The 23,929-nt window shown below is 36.6% G+C and overlaps 1 protein-coding gene and 1 pseudogene across 7 annotated transcripts in view; one reads left to right on the forward strand and one right to left on the reverse strand.

The window, feature by feature from the left end:
* Positions 1-19,591, reverse strand: part of VWDE (von Willebrand factor D and EGF domains) — a 161,316-nt gene extending 141,725 nt beyond the window's left edge. For 2 of the 7 annotated variants that reach the window (XM_021935980.2, XM_021935978.2), the window contains exon 1: positions 19,288-19,583. The gene's annotated coding sequence lies outside the window, so the exon portion shown is untranslated. Of the gene's footprint in view, positions 1-19,287 lie in introns of all 7 variants that reach the window. The other 5 variants (XM_021935984.2, XM_021935983.2, XM_021935982.2 and 2 more) reach the window with 5 other exon arrangements.
* Positions 1,050-20,959, forward strand: LOC101010329 (annotated as a pseudogene).
* Positions 20,960-23,929: the final 2,970 nt, after the last annotated feature.

The raw sequence follows: 23,929 nt of genomic DNA on the forward strand, positions 1-23,929 counted from the left end.
GTACTATCCAATTCTTTCTACAGGTCTTTATCTGTCTTACTACAGTCAAGCTTTTGATGTATAAAGCTGATCTTTTCATAAACTTTGTGACGTTTCTGTTTCTTTTATTTTAAGCCAAAAGAAATTTATTCTATCATAGATCTGAAAGCCAGAAGTCAGAGATTAGGATTATTGAACCAAAATCAAAGTTCCTACAAGGCCTCACCTCCTTCAGAGACTCTAGGGTGAATTCCTTCACTGCCTCTTCTAGATTCTGGTGGCTGCAGGTATTCCTTGGCTGTGGCTACATCATTCCTATCAATGCTTTTGTTCAATTAGCAGAAATCTTTTGCCTAGTTCTTTTTCCCTCAACCCAGCTTTTTAATGAAAAACACAATCAAAGCAGCATATTCCAGAATTCCGTAGGGAAATCTAAACAGACTTGAGCCATGTGTCTGTAATTCAGACCCATCTATCAGAGCACCACACAGATGCTCAGGATTAGCTAGCAGGACATGTATGTGGCCATCAGCAGGTCCTCCCTGGCTCCAAAAGGCACCACAGCTCTGCCTCTGACCAGTGTTTATCACTACAATGCTTGACTGGTACTCTGTGAGTGTTTTACATCAAAGCCAAACAGTATCTGGCAACCAGGATAGATCATTAGTGGGCCTAGTGGAGGAGGGCAAGATTTTATAAACTAATGCTCTCTGACTATGTCCTGGTACTACCAAGTAAAAAGAGCTGTTATTTGTACAGTACATTGGAGAAAGTAAAAATGAAAAGGCTGATTACAGGGAGAACACAGGAGCCCAGGAACTGTGAATACTCCAGGCCCACCTGGCCCCATAGGAAACCAAGGGGATGCAATCAATACCTTAGGCCATTCTCCACACATGAACATTTCATGGTATAATTGCAGAGCAGGCTGAAAAGTGGAAAACTTGGATTGGGTTCTTTGTTTTTCAGATTTTTCTTTTTTGCAGTCAGGAAGACTGATCCTATCTACAAAGGTCAGAGACTTATTATCAACCTAGGAGTAATCTCCCCCATTTGTGTAGTTGGACTAGATGATTAGACTCAGAGAAGAGAAGGGACACAACAAAGATATTACCTCACAAATCTGGATGTCAATGGTAAGAACTTGAGAGAAATCAATCAGACCCAGTGTATATTCACACTTCATGGTTTTCCAGTGGAGCCACTGTGTTTCATTGCAATCCTAGCAACCTTAGATAGAAGGGATTCTCCTCTAGTTGTGACCTAGTGAACCAGAAACCTTCAATCATATGGGTCTTCTACCTTCGGCACAAGAACACAGACACCAAGGTTTTCCTGGGAATGGTCTGCAGTTCATCATGTTGTCTTCAGAAGTGTGTTTGTGTCTAAAGAGAAAGTGAATCTTTCTTTCAATTAATTCAGCACCTCTCATATTTTTCAATATCGTCTCATTGACCTAGCTTTTCTTCATGCTATCACAAAAAGTACCACAGACTAGATAATTTATTAAAAACCAAAATTTATACTTTCACGCGTCTGGAGACTAAGAAGTCCAAAATCAAGGCACTGGTATCTAGTGTCTGGTGAGGGCCTTCTTGCTGTATTCATTTTTGTTAATCATACAAAAGAGTACGTGCTTGTTACAAATATTTTAGTAAAGAGAAAAGTAAGGAGACGAAATTAACATGGCTTTAAACTATATTAATATTTCACCACCATTAAAATGACTGAAATGATTTTTGATCATTTTCCAATTTAATTAAGCTTACATAAAAGCATTAGTTAAAATGTTATATAGAATTACTTGGATAGAAATGCTAGTATTTATTTAACATTCTCCTATTAATGAATGTTTAATTCTTTTCAACTTTTTACTATTACAAATGTAGGAATGTTAAATATATTTGTACATAAAACTGTGTACATCTCTGATATGACTATTGCTATATTTCTAAAAGTGGATTTAGTAGATTCGATTTATTAATATTTTCAAAGTTTACATGATGGCAGATAGCTTTCTAAAAAAAAATACCAAATTGCACCTTCGTTACAAAGATAAGAAGCATCAGTCAGTACACATCCTCAATTAGCACTGAGCATTATACATTTCCAATAATTTGATGGCTAATGATAGTTATTAGAAAGGATGATTTAGTGCTTCCAGAATGCAGGACTCTCCTCTGAAACCCTTAGGTACATTCAAGGAACTTAAAGAACAGAGAATAGATATACTTTTAAGCATGTTACATAGTATTAAGATATACACTTATTTAATATTTATTTTCTTTGAATACATATCTAGAATTATTGGGTCCAAAGTATGCCCTTATTTTTTAAAACACATGCTTAGAATAATTATAGATATACAGATACATTGTAAATTTAAGACAAAGTAGTCCTGTATACCCCACACCTAGTTTCCTCTATCATTAGTGTCTTATATTAGTATGATGCATAGGCCCCAATTTATAAACCAATATTGACACATCATTATAAATAATAGTATATATATTCATATTTTCTTTGTCCTAATCTATAATGTCCTTTGTCTATTAGAAGATGCTATCTGGGTTACCACATTATGTTTACATTATATTTTTTCATCATGTCTCCTTAAGCTTCTCTTAGCTGTGATAGTTTCTCAGCTTTCTTTTTTTCCCTTGTTTTGTTTTTGTTCATGTTTTGAAGACTCTAACAGTTTTGTCATGTACTGGTCAGGTATTTTGTAGAATCTCTCTCAGTTGGGATTTATTTGATGGTTTTCTCATGATTAGATTGGAGTCATGGGTTTGGGAGAAAAAGATTCCATAGGCAAAGAGAAACAAATGCTTTATTATGCTTAAGTAAAGTCCTGGAATTTGTGATATTTTTGGCATTAGGGTATTAAATTTTGTGCATATATATATATACACATAAGGTATCATATAAAGAAGAAAGAACACATGTTATCAGTTTCAATCAACTTTGAATCAAGTTTGGGATCTTAGACTTTACAAGCTGGATAATTTTGGACATGTTATTAATAGTTCACAACATTTTCTTCTGCACTTTTGAAATGACGCTCATAGTCTAATGACTATCCAGCTAGAGAGGCTTTCAAGATTCTCTAAATTATTGCCATATTCACTTTGTGACTTCCCAATTGTTTTAAACCCATTGACACTGGTTGTATCTGGTTGGACCAGGAATCTTCCACCAGTTCATGTGAAGAGACCTGGCATCACAATTCTGCCCCATGGCATGTATTAGTCAGCTCAGACTGCCATAGCAATAGCTGCCACCTGGGTGGCTTAAGCAACAAAAATATATGTTCTCCCTGTTCTGGAGGCTGGAAGTTCAAGATCAAGGTGCTGACAACCATGGTTGGGTTCTTTGGAAGGCTCTCTTTCTGGCTTCCAGAAGGCCACTTTCTTCTATGTCCTTATATGGCAGAGATTCATTCTCGATCTCTCTCTCTCTCTCTCTTTTCTTCTCCCTCTCTCTTCCTTTTCTTATAAGGCCTGTTCTATCAGCTTACAGTCCCATCCTTATTTCATTCACCTAACCTTAATTACCTGCTAAAGACTCTACTTCAGGTACAGTAACATTGGGGGTTAAGGCTTCAACTTATGAATTCTGGAGGAACACAGTTCAGTTTACAGCAGACAGTTTCAAAACAGATTCTGATTCTCTAAACCCATTATGTCCTCACCTTTGAATGATTTGAATTCAAAAAATGGAAAGTCAGCTGATTGAGGGATGAGTTTCAGCCAGGTCTCTGATGCACTGAGAGCTACAACATTATACTCAAGAAGGAACAACATGAGGCAGTTCTGTGCAGTGGTTAAGGCCACAGGTCCTGGAATCAAGATGACTTGTTTTAAAAATTGGCTCTGCCACTTACCAACTAGGTGATTCTGGGCAAGTTACTTAACTTGTCTTTGCCTCTGTCTCTATCTCTGTAAAATGGAGATAATAATAGTATTGCCTCATAAAGTTATTGTGTGGATGAAATAGACAACACATGTGCAGCTTTAGCAAACCTGGCATGTAAAATGTGCTCAATAGAGTTGAGGCTTTTGTTATTGTTAGTATTGTTATTCCTCATGTGGTCTATCAGTGGAATCTCATTAACTGAGCAAATTCATTTAGTGCAGCCAGAAATGAATTACACATTACTCTGTGAAATGGTCACGGAGTAAGAAACTGCCCATGGCCTTTGTATACCCACCCTTTCTCTTGTTTTTCGTTTTTGTTTTTCTGGTTAACTCTTCTTTACCCACTACGAGTTATTTAATATATCACATCTAGCAAACTTACCTGTCCTCAATGGCTTCCATGGCTCCCTAATTTCAGTATTAAGAACCGAGGCTCTTGACATTGTTTCTGTTAGTTTTAACGTGACTTTAAGCATGTTACACAAAGTACCCAAGCACCTTTTTCTCCTTCAGAAAATAGGAATAATATACAATTGTCTATCACGGAGGCAGTATAAAATTTAAATAAATAATGTACATAAATACAACAATGAGCAAGACACCTAGTGAGTACTCAATAATTAGCAGAGATTCTTAGATTAGACACTAATCTTGCTGTGTCATTATTACCTGCACAATGATTCAAATAGTCTATTCATTTGTTGGTGACACAGTAAACATGTGAATTAGAATATAAGATCTAAGATGGCAAACTACATTATCTTAGCTAAGGATCTCTAAATCTGAACTTCCCCAACTGAGCTAGAAGCATTTTGCTCTATAGATTCTGCCTAGCTTTTGCTCTAGGCTTGTCAATTTTTTTCTATAAATGGTCACACAGTAAACATTTTTGATGTTACTAGCCAGTCTTTTGCAGAGAATGTTTCTCTCTGCAATGTGAAGCCAAAGCAGCTATAGGCAATCTGTGACCAAATGGGTACAGCTGTGTCCCAACACAACCTTATTTACATACATAGAACACTGTTGTATTTGGCATGCCAGCCATAGTTTGCTGACAGATTTCTTGCAGATTACACTATAATTATCTATGACTGTTTTCCCTCATTTTCAACTCTATGAGCTTATTTTTCACTATATTGAAACTCCTGCCACATCTCTATTTTAGAACTTCTGTGTGCTCTAATCTGTACAGCAATAAACTAGAGTAATATAATATTCCAATTATAACTGAATAAAAAGTGAGTTTTTGTTAGAGCTGGAGATATCTTCTCAGTGATTCTGAAGCTTTTTTAATATAAAAAAATTCCAAGAAAAGTGGGTCTACTCGTTTTGTTGAAGATGCAATGAGAGTCCTGGAACACCCCCCACCCCCCGGCCCCAGATTCTGGGACAGCTGCCAAGTGGCAATCATATCCAGTAAGTAGGGCTGATTTAGCCAAAGACGGTATTTCCTGGTAAAAACAGGCAATTATGTGAAACTTACAGAGCTTAGAATCTTTGAAGAATCTGATGGTGCATTGCCCTTGCCTATACTTCTCTAGCCTGGCAGTCCTCATAGTTTATTTCCTATATGTAGTTGTGTCATTTTGTCAGTGAAGCTTTCAGCACTTGACACCATTAAAACCAAAATGTTAAATTTATTTTATACCAGATGTAATGTTCATTTTGTACATAAAACTCTACTTTGTAAACTGAGATTCAATAGTAACATCCTATTCAAAGAAAACATGCTTTTGGCTGGGCACGATGACTCACATCTATAATCCCAACATTTTCAGAAGCCCAGCAAGATGGATCACCTGAGGCCAGGAGTTCAAGACCAGCCTGGCCAACATGACCAAACTCTGTCTCTACTAAAAAAATAAAAATAAAAAAAGATACAAAAATTAGTGGGGCAAGGTTGCTCCTGCCTGTAGTCCCAGATACTTGGGAGACTGGGGCAGAAGAATCACTTCAACCTGGGAGGCGGAGAGTGCAGTGAGCAGAGATCATGCTACTGCACTCTAGCACTCCATCTCAAACAAAACCAAACAAACAAAAAAAATGTTTTTTTTCTTACTTGCAGGTTTTATTTCTATAATTGAAAAAACTCTAGGGGGAAGGCATAAATAACATGTAATACTGATCTTATATTCTACAATAGATGGTATGAAGCATATTAACTCCCACAACTTAATACTATGCTCATTATACTACTATTAGTTAATGTTATGTATTCTATTGAATATGTTATTTTTACATATTCTGTATTTTACGTTTAGTGGAAATCGAAAAACCTGATGCATTGTTTTATGCTGGTATTTTGTCTTTTTCTCCATAAGCACTGAGGTGATTTTATTACATTCTTCTTCTTTTTTTATTTTTTTATTTTTGAGATGGAGTCTCCCTCTGTCACCCAGGCTGGATGGAGTACAGTGGTACAATCTCGACTCACTGCAACTTCCTCCTTTTGGGTTCAAGCAATTCTCCTGCCTCAGCCTCCCAAGTAACTGGGACTACAGGCATGTGCTACCATGTCCAGCTAATTTTTGTATTTTTAGTAGAGACAGGGTTTCATCACGTTGGTCAGGCTGGTCTCGAACTCCTGACCTCAAGTGATCCGCCCATAGCACACACAGTTTTCCATGATTTGAGCTTTGTAAATTCTCAGACTCTACTCCTCACATTTCCTGTTTCACATTTATGTATCATTAAAACTGAACTCCACTCCTGCCTCATTATACATTTGTGTTACCTTCAGGATATAATTAAAATTATATCCAACTTTATCTTACCTACTAAGCTGTGAACTCTTTGAGTTCAATAATTCATTAACTCCAAAGCTTTATTTATTTATGAAGATCCAATACATAACTTGGTGTTTAATAATGATAATGAATATTGTTTGAGTTGAACCAAACTAAAATACATCAAACTCAAGCCTCCTCTGATATCCAGTCATCTAGCTCACTGGTGGATGTTAGGGTGTGTTGGTGCAAATTGTAATACTCTATTCTTATCCATAGGTGGCAGCAAGCCCTTAAAATTAGGGGGGAAATGGTCTGTGCATAGATAGGAGGATATCTATATCTATCCAAAACTACTAAGCGAGGGGAAGAAAATACAATCTATTAACTTGGGAGCTCCTTAAGTGAGTGTTTCTGTCTTAATCACTCAATATCCCCAGGGTCCCTACAAGACCTCACTGTCTCACTCCTTCCAGGCTTTTCTAAGTGCCATTGTGTTGGTCTCTACATCTGTTTGCTGGTAGCTGAGAAAAACAATGAAGTTGATTAAATTTGGTTTTGGTAACATATTTTTCTCTGGACAAACCTTTCTCTGGCTGTTCCTGAAGTATCTATCACCCATTCTCTATGACTTTTCCTGAATTATTTTTCAATTCTAATAAATGTTAATTATTTTTTACATATTATTACATAGGATGTATTATCTATATGTCCTGTGAAGTATGTGTACCATAATACAGAATAATCTGTAAAAAATAACGACAAAAGTTACCAAATTCTTTCCATTCTTCTATTTGCTAGGTAACCAATCATTACCATATGGCATGCGTCCTTCTCCATATTTATACACACTCATAAAAAGGGCACACACACACGGAAATTTGAAGGGGTTTTGGTTTCTTTTTTTTTAAAATGAGGTAGTGTTGTCTTAATTTGTATAAAATAGTTTTCTACCTTAAAACAGATACTATACATTCCTCCGGGTTCATATGTGTACATCTAACTTATTTTTAATAGATGCAAAGTATTCCAGAATGTGGACATACCACAATCTAATCAACATTTTATTCTTTATGGATAAACAAGTTAACATCAGTTTCTGAGAGCCTCCTCCCTCAGAGTTTCATTACACAGATATTTTACAATTTATCCGGAGAAACTGTCTTTAAAAAAAAAGAAATGGTCTTTTTCTGTCTGTGGAAATCATCTATAAACACAGCCTCCAAAGCATTTTCTATTTTTAATTGTATTGATATTGCCAAATAAGTTTCTGGAATGCAGTAATAATTAATATTCCCATGAACATGATAAGGAGTAAACCCACAGCTAACATCATACTCAATGGGGAAAGACTGAAAGCTTTCTCCATAACCCACTTATGCCTGAGGTTGCAACTTTTTGAATTTTTGCAATCAGACCTTGACAATAACCTTGAGCAGTTGAATATAATTGTTCCCATATGCTTAACATTTCAATAATGGAACACTAGGCATAAGTGGGTTTAAGCTCAAGAACAGAACAAGAATGTCCGCTTTCACCACCGCTATTCATTATTGTACTAATAGTTCTAGCCAGTACAATTAGATAAGAAAAGGCATCCAAATTGGAAAGGATTAAGTAAAACTATTTCTATTTACATATAACATACCCTGCATATAGAAAATCCCCAAAAATATCAAAAGAATGCTATTAGAGCTAAGAAATGTGGTTAGCAATGTTGAATGTTGCACAATATCAACACACAAAAATCAATTGTGTTCCTATAATATTTGCAGTGAACAATGCAAAAAGGAAATTAATAAAGCAATTTCATTTACAGTAGCATTTAAAGAATAATATACATATCTAGGCAAGAAATTTAACCAAAATGTGCAAAACTTGTACTTGAAAACTATAAAGTATTGTTGAAACAAATTTTGAAAAAAACTGAATAAATGGAGCAACAACTCATGCTCATAGGTAAGAAGACTTAATATTGTTGAAGCATTAACTCTATCCAAAGTGATCTATAGGTTCAATGCAACCCCCGTCCAAATTTCCACAACTTTTTAGCAGAAATGGAAAAGATGATCCTCAAATTCATATGAATTGCAAGAGACTTTGAACAGCCAAAACGTTTGTTAAACAAAAAACCATAGTTCACTCACACTACCTACTTGTTATGGACTGCAGGTTTGTGTCCGCCTAAAACATTTTTTGCTGAAACCTAACCCTCAATGGTATGAAATTAAGAAGTGGGGACTTTGGAAGGTAATTAGATTTAGATGAGATCTGCTTTTAAAGAGAGAAAGAGGGCCATGCATGGTGGCTCATGCCTGTAATCCCAGCACTTTGGGAGGTCAATGCGGGCAAATCACCAGGTCAGGAGATCGAGACCAGCCTGGTCAATGTGGTGAAACCTCTTCTCTAGTAAAAGCACAAAAATTAGCCAGGCATGGTGGTGCATGCCTGTAGTCCCAGCTACTCAGGAGGCTGAGGCAGAAGAATCACTTGAACCCAGGAGGAGGAGTTTGCCATGAGCCGAGATCATGCCACCACACTCCAGCCTGGGTGACAGAGCGAGACTCCGTCTAAAAAAAAAAAGAGAGAGAGAGAGAGAGAGAAAGAGACTAGAGTTCACTTTCTGTCTACCACATGAAAATATAGCAAGAGCATAACTATCTGTAAGCCAGGAAGAGATCCCTCATCAGTACTCAGCCATTCTGGAACTTTAATTTTGGACTTCTCAGCATCCAGAAGTCTGAGAAATAAATTTCTGTTGTTAAAGTCACTCAGTCTATGGTATTTTTGTCATAGCAGCCTGAATGACTAAACACTGCCCAAACTGATTAAAATGCTGGTTTTATTACAAAACTAAATAATCAAAACAGTGTGGTACTGGCATAAGGATAGATACATAAATGAATGAAATAGAATTCAGAATCCAAAAGTAAACTCATACATATATGGTCAATTGATTTTTAACAAAGTCCACACATCTACAACCATCTGATCTTTGACAAACGTTACAAAAACAAGCAATGGGGAAAGGATCTCCTATTCGATAAATGGTGCTGGGAAAACTGGCTAGCCCTATGCAGAAAACTGAAAATTGACCCCTTTATTACACCTTATACATAAATTAACTCAAGATGGATTAAATACTTAAATGTAAAACCCAAAACCATAAAAACCCTAGAAGGAAACCTAGGCAATAGCATTCAGGACATAGGCATGGGCAAAGACTTCATGATCAAAATGCCAAAAACAATTGCAACAAAATTCAAAATTGACAGAAGGGATCTAAGTAAACTGAAGAGCTTCTGCACAGCAAAATAAACTATTATCAGAGTGAACAGGCAACCTCCAGAATGAGAGAAAATTTTTGCAATCTACCCACCTGATAAAGGTCTAATATCCATGACTTACTATAAAGACAAATGCACATATATGTTTATTGCAGCACTATTTACAATAGCAAAGCCACTATCCAGATGCCCATCAATGAACCAACCCAAATGCCCATCAATGACAGACTGGATAAAGAAAATGTTGTACATATATACCATGGAATACTATGCAGTCATAAAAAGGAATGAGTTCATGTCCTTTGCAGGGACATGGATGAAACTGGAAGTCATCATCCTCAGCAAACTAACACAGGACATAAAACAAAACACCGCATGTTTTCACTCATAAGTACAAGTTGAACAATGAGAACATATGGACACAGGGAGGGGAACAACACACACCAGGGTCTGTTGGGGACTGGGGGACAAGAGCGGGAAACTTAGAGGACAGCTCAATAGGTGCAGCAATGACCATGGCACACATATACCTATGTAACAAACCTGCAAATTCTGTACGTGTATCCCAGAACTTAAAGTAAAATAAATAAACAAACAAACCAAGACACCAAGTCTAGTCAATAGGAGAACAGTCACTTCAAGAAATGGTGCTGGGCAATTGAATTTCTACGTTCCAAGGAATAAAGTTGAACCCCTTTCCTCATATTGTGTGCAAAAGTTAACTAAAAAGTGGGTTGAGGACCTAAATATAAGAGCTAAAGCTACAAAACTCAGAGAATAAAATTTGGATTTGACAATGAGTCCTTAGATATGACACCAAAAAACACAAGTAACAACAACAACAGAAAAGATAGGATGGACTTCATCAGTATTAAAAACTTTGTGACTCAATGAATATTATCAACAAAGTGAACAATCTACAGAATGGGAAAATATATTTGGAAATTATGTATATGATGAGCTTAATATCAAAATATACAAAGAACTTCTACAACTCAACAACAAAAAGATAACCTAATTACAAAATGGGAAAAAGTTGAAATAAACATTGTTCCAAAGAAGTTATACAAATGGCCAATAAGCACATAAAAAGATCCTCACCCTTGTTAGTTATTAGGAAAACACCAATCAAAAGTATAATTATATATAGATATAGACATAATAGCAACCATAGCTATATCACTTATTATCATCTACCTTTCTGTCACTATGAAATTGCTTATACCTCATATTCTATATAAATGAAGAGCTTCAATTGCTTTTTATGGCTGAATAATATTCCATTAGTGTATACATATTACATTTTTAATTTAATTTTTTTATTTCAAATAGCTTTTGGGGTTCAAGTGGTTTTGGGTTACATAGATGAATTACAGGGTGGGAAATTCTGAGGCTGAGATTTTAGTGCATCCATCACCCATCACATTGTAGCCAATAAGTAGTTTTTTATCCCTCACCAACTCTCCTCCATCCCCCTTCTGAGTCTCCAAAGTTCATTATATCACCCTGTATGCCTTTGCATATTCATAGCCCAGCTGTCACTTATAAGTGAGAATATACAGTGTTTAGTTTTCCATTCCTGAGTCACTTCACTTTAAATAATGACCTACAGCGCATCTAAGCTGCTGCAAAAGATATTATTTCATTGCTTTTTATAGCTGAGTCGTATTCCATGGTGTATATGTATCACATTTTCTTTATCCAGTCATTGGTCAATGGGCATTTAGGTTGGTCCCATATCTTTGCAGTTATGAATTGAGCTGCAATAAACATACATGTGCATGTGTCTTTTTCATATCATGACTTCCTTTCTTTTAGGTAAATACCCAATAGGGGGAATGCCAGATTGAATGACAGGTCTACTTTTAGTTCTTTAAGGAATCGCCATACTGTTTTTCATAGAGGTTGTACTAATTTACATTCCCACCAGCATTGTATAAGTGTCACCCTTTCACTGCATCCACACCAATATCTATTGGTTTTTGAAATTTTAATAGTGGCCATTCTTGAAGGAGTAAGATGGTATCGTATTGTGTTTTAATTTGCATTTCCCTGATCATTAGTGATGTTGAGCATTTTTTCACATGTTTGTTGGCCATCTGTATATCTTCTTTTGAAAATGTCTATTCATCTCATTTGCCCACTGTTTAATGAGATTATTTGTTTTATTTTCGTGATTTGTTTGAGTTTCTTATAGATTCTGGATACTAGTCCCTTGCCAGATGCATAATTTGCAAATGATTTCCTCCCATTCTCTGGCTGGCCTATTTACTCTGATGATTTTTTTTTTTTTTTTTTTTTTTTTTTGCTGTGCAGAAGTTTTTTAATTAATCAGGTCTCATTTATTTATTTTGTTTTAGTTGCATTTGCTTTGGAGATCTTAGTCATGAATTCTTTGCTCAGGCCAATGTCCAGAAGGTTATCTTCTAGAATTTTTATGGTTTCAGGTCTTAGATGGTAAGTCTTTCATCCATCTTGTGTTGATTTTTGAATAAAGTGAGAGATAGGGATCTAGTTTTATTCTTCTACATGTAGCCAGTTTTTCCAGCACCATTTATTAAATAGGTTGTCTGTTCCTCAACTTATGTGGTTTTATGCTTTGTCAAAGATCAGTTGGTTGTAAGTATTTGGCTTTACTTCTGGGTTCTGTATTCTGTTTCATTGGTCTATGCGCCTGCTTTTATATGAGTACCATGCTGTTTTGGTAGCAGCCTGCAGTATTAAGGTAGGAGGCAAGACTTGACCCTGGAGGCGGGGCTCAGATACCAGACCAAAATTGAGGACTAGATAAAACAAGGCTGGAGCAGAAGCAGTTTTTCATAGCACAGGCCCATCAGTGTGCCATGTCAGTTTACCATTGCCACAGCAACACCTGGAAGTTACTGCCCCTTTCCACAGCAACAACACAACAAACCAGAAGTTTCCATCTTTTTCCTAGAAATTTCTGTATAAACCATCCTTTAATTTTCATACAAGTAAAACTGGGTATAAATATGAGTGCAGAGCTGCCTCTGAGCTGCTATTCTGAGCGTACTGTCAATGGGGTAGCCCTGCTCCCCAAGGAGCAGTACCTCTGCTGCTGCTGTACACTACCACTTCAGTAAAAGTTCAACACCATTGGCTTGCCCTTGAATTCTTCCCTTGGAGAAGCCAAGAACCCTTCCAGGCTAATCCTCAGTTCTAGGGGTTGCCTGTCCTGCATCAGTATAATTTGAAGTCCAGTAATGTGAAGCCTCAAGATTTGTCCTTTTTGCTTAGGATTGCTTTGGCTATTCGAGCTTTTTCTTGGTGCCATTTGAATTTTATGATTGTTTTTTCAAATTCTCTGAAAAATAATGTTAGTATTCTGATGGGAATTGCATTGAATCTGTAGATTGCTTTGGAAAGCATGGTCATTTTCACAATATTGAGTCATCCTATCCATGAACTTGGGGTTTGTTTCCATTTGTTTGTGTCATCTATGATTTCTTTCAATAGTGTTTCACAGTTTCCCTTTGTAGAGACCTTTCACTTCCTTAGATACACATATTCCTAGGTATTTTCTTTTCTTTTTGCAGCTGTTGTAAAAGGTTGAGTTCTTGATTTGATTCTCAGCTTGGGCATTGTTAGTATTCTTAATGGAATAATATTTTATTAATGTATACATATTACATTTTGTTTATTCATTCATCTGTTGATGGAAACTTGGAATGTTTCCATCTTTTGACTAATTTGAATAGTGCTATAATGTACACTGGCATACAAGAATGTATATCAATATATTCATCTACCTATCTATCTAATTTGGATTCAATGAGAAAATAAGGTATGTGTGGCACGAACAGCCCCTCTCCCTAATCTTATACTTCTTTTGCTACAGGCAACTCATTTTTTATGATCCAAGCTCTCTTTTGAGCTTGACTGGTGATAATAATGTTATAGATCCCTCCTTGACCATGTCTTTGACTACTTCAGGACACTTTGCTTTAGCTCACAGCTCACGAAAGCTAAATTTGTGAGTTGCATTATCTAATAAATGTTGTATTCAACACAGCTATCCTACTCAGTTCCATATCAGTCTTTTCCCCAAGCTCCCAAGTCTATTCCCATCACCAGAAGCAAAAAGCTAGTCTTCATCGAGGCATGTTCCACAAAACTGTTATACCAAAAGTTGGGTCTGATTTCTAATTGATTCAACAACATCTCAGTTGTTTAACAGTTTGCCAAATTGTTATTGTCAAAGCTGCTTGTTAGTAATTCAAGAAATTAAATTTTTGTGTAATCAGGCCACAAGTACCCATACTGTTACTTTTGATTTGTTTTCTTTATAGGTGCAGTCTACAAAAAAACCTTGGTGCCTGTTCTTTTTTTTTTTCCTAAGCTTCCCACAAAATCACAAAGCATAAAGAAATTCTCATAATAAGTAGTCTACACAACCTAGAGAGTAAAGCAGGCAGGCAGAAGAAAAAAGAAGTTGACTAAAGGTGAAGTTCAAGGATAATGATGGAGTTTGAGAATTATAGTCATAAGATGTTAATGAGCATGTGTCCTCTCTAAAGGAAGAGAGAAACATTTTATGCTGTTAAAAATCAAATAAAATCTTGTTTATATCTACCAGTGTCTACAGTAATAATGGCTATATATCATTCATTATATTATGTCAAAGTATCCATTTTAATTTAATTCAGTCAGTAAATATTTACTGAGAGTATGGCATCCTAGGATCTTATGAATTTGAGAAATTTATGGTCTATAAAACTACACCATAAGTTTCTTCCAGCTCCTTTTATACTTGAAAGTATAATGAGGTTCAGTAATAACATAGTATCAACATTAAGAGCAACAGTCATAGCAAAGACAAAACAATTCTCAGGAAGACTTTTCCTTAGACTACTTGGAAAAACAAATTAGAAAATTTTTTATTTTATTAAATCAGCATTAGGTTCTTGTTTCTAACATATGCCTCAACATTGCCAAACATTTTACTAAGAAATAAATACCTAATGCAGTGATATTACCTTTCATGGGTTTACATATATAATTTGAATAGTCATAATTTTATTTCATTATTTAATGGCATTACTGTATTAGTATTGTTTATGTCATAAAATCAAAATGTTATTACTAAAACATACAAAAAATTCCAAGAATTTTAAATTATAATGAATAAGAAGAAAATAGGTTTGTGTTTGTGTGTGTACATGTGTATGTGTGCCACTGTCAGTTTACAGCTGTAAATGCTTTTTAAAAAGACAAAGCATGTAACTTATAGACCTGACATCTGATTCTCATGTGACTCACTCTGATTTATTGTGTGCCATATGGCTTATTTCACCATATTTTTAATTCTGGCATGCTATGAAACACCTTTATTAATTACATTACTCACAGAAAAACAGTCCCTCACTCATGTGAAAATATTTTGTTTTGTCTACAGACCCCACAAAAAGACTAATATTTCAATGAATAATTTTAATCTCTTCCCATCCTTTAGGTAGAAATAATAAACTTAGTCTATCTTTGGACTTCTAAATTTTTTCCTCTTTTTAGTTAATAACTATATGTTTAGAGAACAAGGAGGGAAACATTTTAAAATAACAACTTATTAAAGTTTAATATATCAAGAATAATATGATTTATTTTTGTCTGTCTTTATATTTGGTTTTGATAATAATGTCAATACATGCTTTGAAATAAGTGTTTTGGGAAGTCTGATATAAAATTCTAAAAAACTGGAAAATATGACCAGTAGTCACAGCAGCCAGATACTACTCTTAACATTTTCTGTTTTTATTCACCCTCTTTTTAATATTTTTGTTTGCTACATCATACTTGATCCCTCAGCATAAAAAAAAAAAAAATGTGTGAACAGTAATATTTTGGGTTTGGGGGTTCTTTGCTTGTTTGTTTGTTTGAACGTGGTAGATTCAGAATAAGCAGACTTCTTACTGGGTGGCTGGCTCATCCCAGAGCAAGCATCCCAAGAGAACGATGTGAAAGCCGAACGGCCTTTTTCTGAAATCACACAATATTTCTTTCACTGTGTTCTACTGATGGAACTGGTCATAAACTTGCTCAGATTCAAGGGCAGGTACAAAGACTTCCTCCTCTCAATAGAAAGAGAGTCGGAGAACGTTGGTCTATGTTTTAGAACCACTATAATATGGTCAGATAAACTAAAACCCAAAGTCATAAATGACACTAATTTAATAGAAAAAATCTATAAACATTTCCACAGTGAAAATGTCTGTGCTGTTTCTTACCCTGTTCCTCTAAAAGAGTTCATATGATATCTTTCTTACATTTAAGTATGTGGGAATATTCATAAACTTCTCCAATAAAATTAAGTTCCACAATAGGAAATAGATTTTACAGGTATTTTAGGAGTAAAATAGGAAAGAGATTTTAGAGGTATTTTAGGGGTAAAAATTTGGAATCCCATCCTTCATAATTACTATGAATAATAGCTAAAATTACTGATAACTTGCTTTGTGTCATGCAATGTGCAAATATATTAGTATTATCTCATGTAATTTTCATAAGATATTTTAAAACACTTATACTGAAAGCTATATTGTGAAATACTCTGCAGTAAAGTGAATTGGATCTAATATATATTAATTTGTAGAAAAGTCTGTCATATACCAAGTGAAAAAGGAAGTCTCACAGTGCATTATATAAATATTTATTTGTTTGCAATTGTAAATTAAAATATTCATGTCTGTCTTTCTAAATGATGGTATTAGCTTAGAAAAATGTCTATAGGAATACTTATCAAATTGCTATAGTTGATATCTTAAGGAGTTGAAAATGGAGTAGGAAAGGGTATTTTAATGTTTGCATAGACTTCAAATTGTTAGAATGCATATATGTGTCTATATATTGCTTCTGCAGTAATAAAACAAATTAATATAAAATTTTTTTGAAGGAAAAGAATTGAGCCAAAAGAAAACTGAAAGTAGGAAGCATAAAACAAAGCCAAGAGCCTAATCAGGAAGATGGGCAAGATTTCCAAACCAATGCAATAAGTGCTCTAGGAACCCAAGGTGTCCGTCAACAGATGACTGGATAAAGAAAATGTGGTAAACATATAAATGGAATGCTATTCAGCCACACAAAAGAATGCAATCATATCTTCTGCAGCAACATGGATGCAACTGGAAGCCATTATCTTAAATGAAACAACTCAGAAACAGAAAAACAAATTCCACATGTTCTCACTTATGAATGGGGGCTAGAGTGTACACATGGGCATAGAGTGTGGAATAATAGTCGCTGGAGGCTCAGAAAGATGGGTTGGTCAGGAGGATGAGGGGTGAGAAATTACTTAATGGGTACAATGTTCACTATTTGGGTGATGGTTACCTAAAAGCCCAGACTTCACTAACATATAATACATTCATATTACAAAAGTGCACTTGTATCCCTTAAATTTATACAAAATAATAAAATATTTTATTTGTCATTTTTAATGTTAGGAAGAGCTATTTCATGTTTGTAATTTAATGGTTATGGTTTGGTACTTAGTTTGAAGACTGTTAGAGCTTGATTATAATTTGTTAAAAATGGCTTAAAATATTACTACAAGCAGAAAACCCTACTCAGCCATTGGCAAGTGTATTTGGTAGTAAAATTTTTGACTATTTTCAAAGAAGAAAATTATTTATCAGAATCATTTTGGGCTTAAAATTTTTTACTTAGATTTTGGTCTAGACATGTTTAAGGATAATGCATGCTAATTAAGCTAACAGAAATAAATTTTAGTATAGTGTATATTGTTTACTACATATGCATCCAAAATGTCAATAGATTTGACTTTTAAACATCTGTTGATAATGTGAAAAACAGTTCATAAGAAACAATTATTCAAATTCTAAGATACACATTCAGTTAAATAACATCTTTGTTGTATGTATTAAATGCACTGTATGTCATTCTCTCTCTTTTGTTTTTAATGATAGCCACTAAGGGTCATATGACAAATACATAAGGTCACTTCAACCTTTTTTATTTTGGTATTTAAAAAAACTGCCTTTTGGCGAAAATACTAGCAGATCTAGTGCCCTGAAATACAGGCAGTACTTTGTGTTTATTCTGGGAAGGACCCCTGTGGAAGGGCCCATTGGTAGGAGTTACTACTTCCTCATTGCTTCTGGGGAATCATACTCAGTGAAATGTTCCAAAGCAGATGTTTCAGACCAAGAGACAAATGTTAAATCAAATGCAAGAACAGCCCATATGCTAACAATAATCCTTTTCCCCCAGGAGATATCCTTAGAGATGCATTTTTCTCATAATCTATCAGGAGCCATCTTTCCTCCAGCCTAGACTGGAGGAAAAATAGTTCAGCAGGGGCAGAACTGGATTTGAAACAGCAGGCAATGTAGGCTGGACTGGGCATGCTACATTAATCATTGTGCGTGTGTGTGTATGTATTTGAGTACACATAAGCCAGGCTTAGTCAAATGTATACCATATACTTTGACAGTCTTTTCGGGGCCACAGAGCAGATTCTTCCCTGTGGTGGTGGTAGAGGTACCCACCTGAAGAAAAGGCATGTGTTTTTACTGTTAAGAAACCCAGTAAGGGCCAGGTGTGGTGGCTCATGCTTGTAATCCCACCACTTTGGGAGGCCAAGGCAGGCGGATCACTTGAGTTTGAGACCAGCCTGGCCAACATGACGAAACCTCGTCTCTACCAAAAATATGAAAATTAGCTGGGCGTGGTGGGGCACTCCTGTAATCCCAGCTACTTGGGAGGCTGAGACAGGAGAATCGCTTGACCCCAGGAGACAGAGGTTGCAGTGAACTGAGGTGGCACCACTGCACTCCAGGCTGGGCAACAAAGTGAGACTCCATCTCAAAAAAAAAAAAAGAGAAAGAAACCCATTAAGAATGTAAGTGTGAGATGGGAAATGAGCAAGGTTTTGGCCTTGAGAGATAAGCGCTTACTTTATCCTTGGGGAACAGGAGGGAATCAAGCCTAGACTCTGAGGTGAGAAAATGCCTGGAGCATTCAGTGGTGGGTGAACTGCCTTCTGTCTCAGAGAATGGTGAATAGCTAGGTAGACAGCCTGCTTCTGAAGACTGAGGCAGGTGGAATTCGCCTTCTAAGTTGTGTTTCTGTTTTAATCTAACACTCCAACAAATTCTAGATGTTAAAAGTCACAGCCCCTTCTCAGCTGTGCTGTGAAAAATATGAGAACTCAGAGTCCTCCCTATACTGGGGTCTATGAGGCCATCAGCAGTGGTGTCTCTAGAAGAATAGCTGTGGGCATTGCTCTGGATTAAACATGAGGCAATAACCTGGAACACTGAAAAAGCTAGGAGAATGCTGAGGGCTGATTTCCAGTGGGGTTTAGAGCTGCAGTAATTATAATAGAAATAAGCATTACCTTACCTTGTATCAGAGACCACAGTGGCCATATAGAAATAAGGGTCCAAGTATTCCAATAATGCACTTTCATACCATTTGTTAAAAATTCTCACCAAAGAGAAGCTACAAAAGGGCCCGCTTTGCTGGTGCGCAATGGCACGTTTCCGTTCCTTACTACCTCTCGCGGTGTCCGTTAGCCCCTCACCTTCCTCACGTTCAGGCTGAGCGCAGCGTGGGCCGCAGCCGGAGGCGGCATAGCGGAGGGGGAGCGGGCGGCGACGAGGCTGCCCCTGCGAGGAATGCGGCAGCCTGGGTTTCTCCGCACGTGGCTGGTGCCCAGGCAGTTCTGCGGTTGCTTTGAGACGGGACTATGACTGCCCCCATCCCCATTACGTCCTTTCGGTTTTTTACCTCCACCGCGTTCTAGTCTCACCGAAGGCTTGCCGTCTCTCAGCCACAATCACTGAAAACGGTGATAATGAAAAGATGGCTGCCCTGGAGGCCAAAATCTGTCAACAAATTGAGTATTATTTTGGAGACTTCGGGTTGCCACGGGACAAGTTTTTAAAGGAAAAGATATAACTGGATGAAGTCTGGGTACCTTTGGAGATAATGATAAAATTCAATAGGTTGAATCGTCTAACAACAGACTTTAACGTAATTGTGGAAGCGTTGAGCAAATCCAAGGCAGAACTTGTGGAAATCAGTGAAGATAAAGCTAAAATCAGAAGGTCTCCAAGCAAACCCCTACGTGAAGGGGCTGATGAGTATTAAAATGATGTAAAAAACAGATCTGTTTATATCAAAGGCTTCCCAACTAATGCAAATCTTGATGACATGAAAGAATGGTTAGAAGATAAAGGTCAAGTACTAAATATTCAGATGAGAAGAACAGTGCATAAAGCATTTAAGGATCAATTTTTGTTGTGTTTGATAGCATTGAATCTGCTAAGAAGTTTGTAGAGACCCCTGGCCAGAAGTACAAAGACACAGACCTGATAATACTTTCCAAGGACGATCACTTTGCCAAAAAAAAAAAAAAAAAAAAGAAGAAGAAAGAAAACAAAATAAAGTGGAAGCTAAATTAAGAGCTAAACAAGAGCAAGAAACAAAACAAAAGTTAGAAGATGCTGAAATGAAATCTCCAAAAGATTGGATGCTTGCTGAAATTTTCGGGTGATTTAGATGATCAGACCTGTAGAGAAGATTTACACATCCTTTTCTCAAATCATGGTGAAATAAAATGGATAGATTTCATTAGAGGAGCAAAAAAGGGGATAATTCTATTCAAAGAAAAAGCCAAGGAAACATTGGGTAAAGCCAAAGATGCAAATAATGGTAACCTACAATTAAGGAACAGAGAAGTGACTTGGGAAGTACTAGAAGGAGAGGTGGCAAAAGAAGCACTGAAAAAAATAATAGAAGACCAACAGGAATCCCTAAACAAATGGAAGTCAAAAGGTTGCAGATTTAAAGGAAAAGGAAAGGGTAATAAAGCTGCCCAGGTTGGGTCTGGTAAAGAAAAACTACAGTTTCAGAGCAAGAAAACAAAGTTTGCTAGTGATGATGCACATGATGAAAAATGGTGCAGCTGGACCTATGAAAAGAGCAAGAGAAGAAACAGACAAAGAAGAACCTGCATCCAAACAACCGAAAACAGAAAATGGTGCTGGAGACCAGTAATTTAGTAAACCAAATTTTTATTCATTTTAAATAGGTTTAAAATTACTTTTGTTTGTGGGGGCTTTTAATAGGAAAACCGAATTAGGTCCACTTCAATGTCCACCTGTGAGAAAGGAAAAGTTTTTTGTTGTTTAACTTGTCTTTTTTTTGCTATGTAAAAGAGAATTTTTTTGAATGTATAGTTCTGTTTGTGTTATTTCACACGATTCAAATATCAGAAGGAAGATTCCTCCACTAAATTGCCTTTGTAATATGAGAATGTATTAGTACAAACTAATAAAATATATACTACATGAAAAGAAAAAAGCAATTCTCACGAAAAATAGAAACCTATCCAGGGAAGTTATATGAATTAGTGTCCTCATTTTACAGATGAACAAATGACTTGGAAAATGGAAATTACTTGTCAAATATATACCACAAGCAAACAACATAAAGAGCTTAAAACCACTAAATTGCCGGCCATAATGTCCATGTCCATGCTACAATAAAACAGCTACCTTTGTATTTTCCGTATTTCTCTGTACTCTTCCTTGCAGTCTTATTAAAACATTCCATGTTTTATTAATTGTCTTCACTCCTTTATTTCCACACTGTTATCTTGCATATCCAGGATGTCAGCTCCCCTGCTGTCCTGCATCCAGGCACTTACTGGAACCAGGCCTCAGTTCTTGTTCTAACCTCTCTCCCAAAAGGAATCCAGAGGAATCAGGTTTGCACATCAAGCCAAAGACTTTTCTTAACATTCTCACACAGGAGTAAAAAGAGGGGGCCTATATTGTATATTTCATAAGACGAAACTAATAAATTCTTTTTTTTTTTTTTTTTTTTTCTGAGATAGTCTCACTTGGTCATCCAGGCTCGAGCACAGTAGCCTGATTACAGCCCACTGCAGCCTCAACCTCTGGGCTCAAGGGATCTTTCTGCTTCAGCCTCTCATGTAGCTGGGACTACAGGCACCACCATGCCCAGCTAATTTTTGTATTTTTGGTAGAGACGGGATCTTACCACATTGCCCAGACTGCTCTGGAATTCTTGAACTCAAGTGATCCACAACTTCAGCCTCCCGTGTAGCTGGGACTACAAGCACCACCATGCCCAGCTAATTTTTGTATTTTTGGTAGAGACGGGATCTTACCACATTGCCCAGACTGCTCTGGAATTCTTGAACTCAAGTGATCCACAACTTCAGCCTCCCAAAGTGCTGAGATTACAAGTGTGAGCCACTGCACCCAGCTCCAGAAATTCTTATTAGTTATTTTGGTTCCTCCCTCCATCTTCCAACTCCTTCCATTTTCTCTCAAAGTTTCAGCCCTGTTCCTTCTTCCTCTTTCCAGAGTTCCCTTTTGGAACGCACTTTTCTCTTTCTAAAAGCTCTCTTCCTAAAAGCTTAAAAGTGAGGCAAGGTAGACCTGTGCAGACTCAGTTTGAACTCCAGCACCGCCTTACTAAATCATCTCCACAAAAACAGAGAAACTCTCTTAAAGGAGTCTCTCACCAACAGTTTTGAGAGTGAAATTTTCTTCCTAGACGTGAATGAGAATTATCTCCCTGTGAAAAAATACCAGTGTGCCTGTAAAGAGAGAAAACAAGAAAAAGAGATGGAGTCAGGAGTTGTGTCTGGAAGGTTGGTTGTGTTTTGTGGACATCTGGAGCAAGGTGAGGTTGGCAGCCCTCTCCAGAGACGAGCCTTTATCCCCAGTCATCCCTCACTGGTTTCTACAGAGGCCCGTGTGGACAAGGAGGGGCCTGAGAAGGAAGTGAGGAAGGGCGGATTCCAGAGATAATCAATCAAATGTCTCTCCACAGATTACTCCGACAGGATAGGAGATGCAAGATATTAATAGCTTGCAATAAATAGGTTGTGCTTCCCTCAGAAAAGGATGTTCTATAAGCTTGAATATTTAGCATCTATCATATGATTTTTGTTCACTTTCCTCTTATTTTTTCAAGCATTTAAAAACTAAAATTGTAATTAATTATGTGGGTAATTCTAGGGCCTCTCATGTAGTAAAAAGGCAATAATATAAACTTAAAATCTATTTGAACTGTGCTAATGGGAACCACTCTCACCTTGTCCATGTTTGAGCCAAGTTCTTTAAAATAATAACTTTAATTTTTTTAACTAAAAGCAATATTTTTCAACATAGAAAAATTATGTCAAAAGAATATATATTTTTAAAACTACTAATAATCTTACAATAAAGATGACTGATTGAAACAATTTTGATGCACTTCTGTAGGGGAGATGTAGATAGTTAAATAAAGAGAAAGAAACCTATTCCCCTGCAGGCTGACCTTGGTGACCCTGTCAAGAATCAAGTTAGAAAGCCATAAGAAAGGCCGGGCGCAGTGGCTCACGCCTGTAATCCCAGCACTTTGGGAGGCCGAGACGGGTGGATCACGAGGTCAGGAGATCGAGACCATCCTGGCTAACAGGGTGAAACCCCGTCTCTACTAAAAAAAAATACAAAAAACTAGCCGGGCGAGGTGGCGGGAGCCTGTAGTCCCAGCTACTCCGGAGGCTGAGCCAGGAGAATGGCGTGAACCTGGGAGGCGGAGCTTGCGGTGAGCTGAGATCGCGCCACTGCACTCCAGCCTGGGCGACAGAGTGAGACTCCGTCTCAAAAAAAAAAAAAAAAGAAAGAAAGAAAGCCATAAGAAAAAAGGTCATTGGACAGTTTCTTCTTCCTTCCTCTCTGAACTTTCACTGGCTAGCATTCTTCTTTGCAAAGTTCTCAAGTAAGGGGCAAAGCCATGATTTATGAGGTCCGAAGCTTAGATTATCTGGACTCTCTTCATAAAAAAGAATGCAAAATTATTCATACAGAATCAGATACAATAGTGAATATTATTTAGAAAGAGAAAAATCACAACCTATTGCATAATTTTAAAAGCTGACAAATATCTACGGTACAAAATACAAGCAAAATATATATTTTTATTAATACACACTTCTATAATACTTTTTCCTGTTTTTTTG

The sequence above is a fragment of the Papio anubis genome, chromosome 4, assembly GCF_008728515.1.
Source record: "Papio anubis isolate 15944 chromosome 4, Panubis1.0, whole genome shotgun sequence".
Lineage (NCBI taxonomy): Eukaryota > Metazoa > Chordata > Mammalia > Primates > Cercopithecidae > Papio > Papio anubis.